The 8,107-nt window shown below is 37.8% G+C and overlaps 1 protein-coding gene across 4 annotated transcripts in view; it reads left to right on the top strand.

Annotated features, from left to right (window-relative positions):
- Positions 1–208: 208 nt before the first annotated feature.
- CD36 (CD36 molecule (CD36 blood group)) overlaps positions 209–8,107 on the top strand; it is a 38,736-nt gene continuing 30,837 nt past the window's right edge. For 2 of the 4 annotated variants that reach the window (XM_086610011.1, XM_086610010.1), the window contains exon 1: positions 209–419. The gene's annotated coding sequence lies outside the window, so the exon portion shown is untranslated. The remainder of the gene's footprint in view (positions 420–8,107) is intronic. The other 2 variants (XM_086610009.1, XM_086610008.1) reach the window with 1 other exon arrangement.

The raw sequence follows: 8,107 nt of genomic DNA, 5'->3' as shown, positions 1-8,107 counted from the left end.
TCGATTATGGTTGTTCTGGATTGGCAGCAGGAACCTGATACACAGCTTCCAAGTGCTGGGCAGTTGCAGAGAGTAAAGAGATCAGATGCAGTGGCTGGTGTTGAAAGGATTTCTTAGAACTGGTCTTTCTTGAGAAGTGCAAGTGTGAGAGTATTATCTATGGCTCAGAGACTGTGTAATTCCTTATCACTTGAGACAGCTCAGCTACCAAGGAGTTTAAAAGGTCTCTGAAACTTTCTGTTTCTCTTTGTGGCTGATGAAAGATCCTCTGACTCGTCAGGCACTGGACAGCCAGGTTGCTATAGGGTTGCTACAGCAACTTGATTTTTCTGCAAATAAGGAGCTAACTTAGCGGGCTCTTCTGCAGCTCTTCCCTTCCTGCTGGCAAGAGTAGCAGGAGCAGCTCTCCATCCATACAGGTATGTGACCCTGCTCCAGGACTCAATGCAGTTTCTCAGCACACAGTTGGACGTTGTATTCGTTTCTTGTGAGCGTACTGTTGCATCCTATTGCTGGCAAAATGCTCTTATATGCTAGAATTATTAAAAGCAAAGGCAGATGCCATTCAGCCTCTAGTTCTTGTCTGTTTACAACCATAAGAAGAGCTCACTTACTAAAATTTAGAAAGAGTAAATATGCTAATAAGCAAATTATTTCATTTGCATATTAATATCATGATAGTGTTTATTATGTTGCTAATATGTCACTGTACATTACAATTGAAAATTAATATACTCACATTTTAAACTGTAACATAAGCATATATAATAATTTGTCTGTGGATCATTATTCTATATATAAAAGTCTATCATATGAAGGATTATATCATTATCAAAAATAAATATGAATGAAGAGAAATGTCAAGTGTATGGCTGATCATAAAATGCATCTTTTATAAATGTGTTATAAATGAACATCTGAAAATACTGTAGTAATTGTTGCTTACAGGAAAAGGCATATATATGCGTTTCTGTGTAGATTTAAAATTATAATTAATCTCCAATAAATATGTTGATATAACATATCTTAAATTAATTGTGATGTGTAAATCCTGAGATCAACTCAATATATATAGCATAGTCATATAAATACTGATAACTTATGCTATTTTAGTGATCTGATTCTCTTTTACAGTAACTATGATATTAACCCTGATTTATTTCTTTTTTTTTAACTTAACAAAAATGTCCTTTTCATAAAAATGTGTAGTGTGTAGTTGTTTAGCTTTTGGGGATTTTTTTCTCCTCAAAAGAGAATTCAGAAGCATTTATATAACTGGCACAACCAGGAAAATTATGAGAAAAGTAGGAGGTTTTCAGTTAAATTATATTTTGGAGCTGCTTTTTGTGTAATTGGTAGTTATATGCATATTTCTGTAACATGGTTTCATCTGAAAGAATAATGCCATATCTTAGCATCAGAAAATTACATGATCTGAGAAGTTCAGGATATCTGTTAGTTGCCTACTTCATTCACCACTAGTGCACAGAAATCACCACTGGTACTTTTTCTGCTGGTCTGCTCTTCATAGTTGTTAACATTTCTTAATATGCAATAATACTACAGAAACTTTCCTAATCTCTTTAGATCTTCAGCTGCTGCCAAGGTATCTCTTGTGGCAAGAGTGATTTTATTTTTCAGTTTTGCTTTTTATTCTCTTGTATGTGATCTATGTTTTACACTTTCACTGTAGTAATTAAATATCTTCTCAAGAAAAATATGAAAAAAGGAAGAATTCCTTTTTTTGTCACACAAGAGTAGCACATCAGCACTTAGAATAAGGAAGAGAAGAAACATCCTTTGGTATAAGAAAATTGGTATAATAATTCTTTTGTATAATAAAGTAATTTAAATAAAACCTAGCTCACCAGATCATTAAGGAAAGGTTATAAAAGGTGAAAAATTCCATGGCAGTCAGCACACGTTTTCTTGAAACTGTCTGAGTATTTCTTCCTCACTCAGACTGGTAGGCAAGACCTACACAGTCTGTACCTGCTCTGCCAGCTGGAGAGGAAAATTGCTTTTCTGAGAGTGTTTCCATCAGCTCCATGCTGCCACTGCTGTAGTCTCTGCCATTTCCCCTGAGGGAGAAAGCTTAGTCAGGAAGGGCTTTGGTCTCTATTAGTTCTCCAGATGATTTCCTATGTCCCCCTTTCTTTTGGTAGAAAACATACATCTCGCTGGCAGAAGCCTGGATCTCCTGGTACTATCCCAGCCACTGACTGTGATTCTCAAAGTGGGGCTGGGGATCTGTCTCAGGACATGGGGTTGGTTAAGTAAAGCTTTCGTCTTGTGCTGGTCTGATGACGAGCAGGGATTTTTTTTCTGGCAGTACACTCGTGGTTTGGCTTTAATACCTTGTGTTTGAGGCTGAAGTCCTGCGGAAGGTCTACATGTTGCTCAGATCAAGGATGTATCTCCAGGTCTGGAACATGTGAACTGAAAGAAAGTGATGTCAATTGTTTGACAGTTCTCCAACTCTAAGAAATCATCAAAAAGTTGACCTTAAACTTGCCTCTTCATTAATTGCAAAAATCTCCTTTATGTACGTTGTTCTTAAATATTACACAGACGAAATTACGGTGTAGCTGGTAGGCAAAAGCTAACGTAAGGGCTACCCAGTCAGTCATCAAAGCCACTGTCGTCTGTTTGGGATGATTCACTACAGTGACTATTTCTCAACCGCATATTACACCAGCGAAGCAGTTTTGAATTACTCCATTATTCTGTGACTTCTGAGCTAAGGAGAAGAGTTTTGCAAGAAGTGGAATATATTCAAGTAGGGACAAGACTTATTAAATTTTTCTTGACTTTCAAAAGACATCCACTTTCAAAATTTTTCTCCCCTACCATTGTAGCCTCCTCTTTGTGCCCTCCTTAGCTTTCAATGAGAAAAGTCTCTAGCATTAATAGACTGACCCAGCCCTTCAGGTAACATATTTTTATAGCTCTCTGCTGCTTCAGACTCACCCAGAAGCCTAAGTTATTATATTACAGTTTCTGTATTGGGTTCAGCTCTATAAAGTTCCTTCCTACCTACGTTCTGAGTGACTCTCACATGAACCGACAGGATAGGAATAATCACAGATGACTCTATCCTTACCTCTCTTGTGCTGACTTCATCTCATTCCCCTGCTAAAATAACTTGAAAATAATTTTTAAAAGTGATTTTAAGGACTGAGGAAGGCAGCAGTTTATGCATGACATAGTCAGTGAAGAAGAGCTCAGAATCAATATTTCTGGAGAAAAAATGAACTGAAGCAGCTGCTGACTCTTCCATCATCAATTTTTCCTTCAAAGAACCTAGTTACTATATGACAGAGAAACTCATCACTGGTAGGAACCAAATATATCACACTGTTTCCACTGTACTGCTGCCAAGCTGGCTTGATCCAGTGGTATTTTAGGATGTTTTTCGTATCATTAGAACACGTTGAGAATTACAAGGGACAACATCTTAGGTCTTAAGACTTCACAGAGCTGGGAAAACTATAGTTGGGAGTCATTAGTGGGTAATGAAGGAGCTGCACAGCAGTTTGGAATGAGTCTTCCAAGCTCTTGTCATGGGAAATCAGGTGTTAATGCATGTTTGGGAGGATCTTTTTTGAGAGGGCTGGAGACTACTTTATATGAGTGGTTGGAGTATGCCTCAGGGCATACACTGAAAAGCCTTGAAAGTCAATACATCTGTACTAAAAGTCTGTGGTGTAAGGTGGGGAAAAAAATGTTTCAACATCTCTGCAATCTTTGGCCAAACTTTCCACTAATGTCAGGTGGTAAATATTTTGAAGTTTTCTCATTGCATTATATTCTTGCTTCACAACTTTTTTGTGCTTATCAAAACCTTGACTAGCTGTCCTGGCATTGTCAGTATGGTGCATATATGACAAGAAGAGGAGCTGAAAGATCTTTCCAGGGAGTCTGAGTGGAATTGTTCTAACATTAATCTTCTAAAAGTTAGATGTTGAACTTAAATGAGCCATTTAGATCGTTTGTAGTTAAAGAAGACATCACTACCTCCAAAAAGTATGATACATCCTTGCCTAAGATAAGCATTTAAGGTAGATGTGATGAGTCTGTGGAAGTGCTTATACTTCTCTGTTGAGAGAAGAGGAAACAAATTCATCTTCCTTAGGCCAGGTGCCTACTTTTTACCTGGAAAATTATTTGCAACAAATATTTGTAGTTAACGTTAAACAAGAAAAGAATTATTGCTATGAAACTCTGTCTTTCTTCTCTTTTAGGTCCTTAGAGAGAAGATATTAAAAGCAAAACTGAAACAACTGAAATATCTTGATACTTCTTTCTTTTGAAGTGAAGTGACTACTCCTTCTATATAACTCTGTTCTCTCCCATGGCTTTTGGAAAATTAGGTGGTAGAAAATAGCAGTCATAGTGAGAGTGTCGGAAACAAAGAACATGAATATATAATTCAGGAAAAAATATTAGGTCTATATTAATATTTTTTTATAATTTGAGTATTATGTATTCAAGTTCTTTATAGGCAATACTCAATTCTCAGCCTGGAGAAGAGAAGGCTCCAGGATGATCTTATTGCAGCCTTCCAGTACTAAAAGGGGGCCTACAGGAAAGCTGGAGAGGGACTTTTTACAAGGGTATATAGTGATAAGACAAGAGGCAATGGATTTACTCTGAAAGAGGGGAGGTTTGGATTAGATCTAAGGAAGAAATTCTTCACTCTGAGGGTGATCAGGCACTGGAACAGGTTGCCCAGAGAAGTTGTGGATGCCCCATCCCTGGAAGTGTTCAAGGCCAGGTTGGATGAGGCTTTGGGCAACCTGGTGTAGTGGAGGGTTTCTCTGCCCACGGCAGGGGGGGTTGGAACTAGATGATCTTTGAGGTCCCTTCCAACCCTAACCATTCTATGATTCTATGAATACTTGAAGATAGACTATATTCAGTCTAGAGGAGGCCCTTGTGCAATAGGAGTGAAGTAAATTGTTGAGGCTAGTCTGGGTGGATAGCTCATGTGCCGCTACTTATGTATTATATGATGAGGTGATACACAGAGGGTTTTCATATCCATAGGAAATCAAACTGTCTTTCATGAATACAAAATCTCACTCTCTGTAAAGGAACATCTCCTAGTGTCTCCAACATATGCGGAGTGACAGAAGTCTCATCCAGCTGGTGGCATATTGCACATTTTGTGCATTTTCTTCTCTAGATGATTCGTATTCCTCCTTCTCTTCCTCAGTAGAACTAAGTACACATAAGCAAAAATTAATGTGTTGAATCAGAAAGAGGTTATTTGGGGACAGGAGTCACAAGATCTTCTTCTTTGTGGATTTTTTGAAAGCTTTGAATCTTTCACTACTGAGCAAGACACAACTCTTCTTGTGGGACTTAAGAACTGTGGAGAAGTCTGAGAGGACCACTGAGTGGTGGCAATAGGATTCTGAGCAGGGAGTGTAGAAGCCACATAAGATGATGCTAATAGAATAAGCCAGATAAACCATAAATCTGTGCTTTTACTTGCTGTAAGGAGGTAAATAGAATTCCTTACATCCTTTATTTCCAAGTAGGAAAAGTACTCAACGGATTATAGAAAATCATGTTTTGAAAGCTGAGAACATTAACCTCATATTCTGCCTCAGGGCTTGGCACTTTACCTAACAACTAGCAGGTTTTTGTTTAGTTTAGTTTTGTTTTTTTTAAAGGTTAGTGCCCTCTGAAAAATTCCGAGGGTGCAAAAGTACAGAAAGGAGTTTCCTGCAGTTTTCTAATCTGCTTGCTAACCTCAGCCACATCAAAGGATTAATGTTAAGATTAGTTTTTACAAGTTTCCTAATAACCTGGTGAAGAAAAACCCTGAGAGTGCCATGGTTTTGGAAACATGGGAATACAAAATCATACTGTGCTGTACTATACATCACAGAATTCCCATAGGAATGTGGGAATGTTTATGTGGGCATCCTCAAAATTCAAGCTATATGTACCATAAAGGTATGTCATCCCCTGATGGAAGAGTTCTTAATGTTAAAAAAAATAAAGGGGGGACATTGAGTGCTTAGGAATCTTAGGGCATATAGAAGGATGGTGACTCTCCTCATTTGTTCCCTCTGCGTATAGAAAGCACCCCAAAGAAAGTGATTTCTAAAAGGCCTCACTATGAGATGTCTAGAAAAGCCAGGAATTACACTTGTCTCTTCAGCATTTTCTTGTCAGTAGTATGTTTATTCCAGGAAATGTGGGTGGACTTCATTGAGGGGTAACAAGTACATTTGTCTTTTTCTGCTTCCTGTGTTTTTCTGTGTATTCATCAAGCATGTGAGTGTCATTTGCACTATTTCTCTTTCTTGATAGTTTCTCCTGTGGGGTAGATTGTTGTTGCACCACAGGGGACTCCGATGAAGTACATAACTTGTTGCTTTTTCTGTCATTGCTCTGTATTGTCTCCCCTATAACCTCTGGATGCTGATATGAAGCCAGAGAACACAGAAGGATCGCTGAGTACTTATGGTTTGCTTTGGTTTGTTTTTAAGAAACAGAAATGGCTGATATCCAAAAGTACACAACTTCTCTCTTACTTTCAAATCCTTCTGGCTAGTTTCTGCTTGTGAACCTGGCAGTCCTCCTTTCACTGCCAAGAACTGCCTGCTAGAAGAGATCTTGCTTATATGGGATGATCATAGGATACCACGAGTCACGAAATTAGCTGATACAACTCAGCACGTATATGTTGAAAACTGAGCTTCATAACATCTATTTTAGTGCCTTTAGGATTCCAACAAAAAGATAGCAGTAGATATTTTCCTCCCTTAAAAAGGGTGCACACTGAATCTCATACAATGCCAACGGAGAAAATGAGCATGGTAGGGAACATCTCCATGGGTAGGTGTGAGTATCTGGAATTACTCCCTCTTAGAAGAGATAAATCAGCAGTGAAGAAGGCAGCATGGACTGGGAGGAAAACTGGAGGATCCCAAACAAGAGCATCCTCAGGAAAGCATCATACAAAGAGATGTCCAATAGAAATAATTAATGACAATATTCATAGAAGTAGCATGTGGGAGCTACAGTGTGGTTCACAGAGGACTACTTCTTTCAGCAGTTACACTTTGATCTTTAATTAGAGAATAGAGGAAAGCACATTTACTCCACTTTTCAAAGGTGTGAAACTAGAGTTAGAGTCATCAGCTTTCCCTGGAAGTGAGCCTTGTACAAAGACCATCTTAGAGGATGTTTTCAAAGGACCAAGCTCACTTTCAGTCTTGCTTTCACTATCAGGAGATAAAACCTCCAATTCATTAATCTTCATCTACCTTAGATTTACTAAGCAAAAGTTGATTAGAAGAAAGGAGCTTCTTCCACAAAAGCTTAACTTTCAAATAGGACAATATCAAAAACGGAACAGTAAACAATGAGTCAAAACACATAGCAAACACGAAACATACGGATCACAAACCGTTCAGTGCTGTACCCTGAAAGTCAACATCTATTTTTAGGCGTATTTTCTCTCTTATAATTAAATAAGACAAACATAAATCACTTCCTCTTCCTGCTGCCAGAAGAATCTTTTAAAACGATCCATTTATTTAATTCATCTGGGATGAAGAGGTATTTAAAAAATATTTGTGCAAAAGCTTGCCTCACTGATTATCGTTAATTAATAGTAGACACTGTGCTGTTGTGACACTTTGGTCTACACATATATCCATGTAAAAATAACTGATTTTTAGATACGTTAAGAAAAAGAAGCCTCTGGGATGATGTTCATGGAACTTGCAGTAAAAGAGGAAGAGCCCTAACACTTTATGAGGAAATTTTGTAATCCAATCTGTGAAAAAAAATCCCTTTTAAAAATATTCTGACATTTCCTGACTTTCATTGCTTGAAAATATATTATCACTATGATTAAGCTGCAAAGGTGTTTAGCCTTTATTTTGACAGAGAATGACTGCAGCAGTAAGGCTTTATTTATACAGCAGAGCATGCTATACAGCAAAGAATATTTGAAAATATTCTGTATCTTAAAGAAGCTGTCAGGAACTGGTTAGCCATGACTTGCTAATATGAGCAGTTTCAAAGTGAACGGGTATTAGAGTAGAAATGACCAGGGACCAAATAAGTAAATTACCCTTTT

This window comes from Tauraco erythrolophus, chromosome 4 (assembly GCF_009769465.1).
Source record: "Tauraco erythrolophus isolate bTauEry1 chromosome 4, bTauEry1.pri, whole genome shotgun sequence".
Taxonomy (NCBI): domain Eukaryota; kingdom Metazoa; phylum Chordata; class Aves; order Musophagiformes; family Musophagidae; genus Tauraco; species Tauraco erythrolophus.
This window is presented reverse-complemented; position numbering and strand designations above follow the sequence as displayed.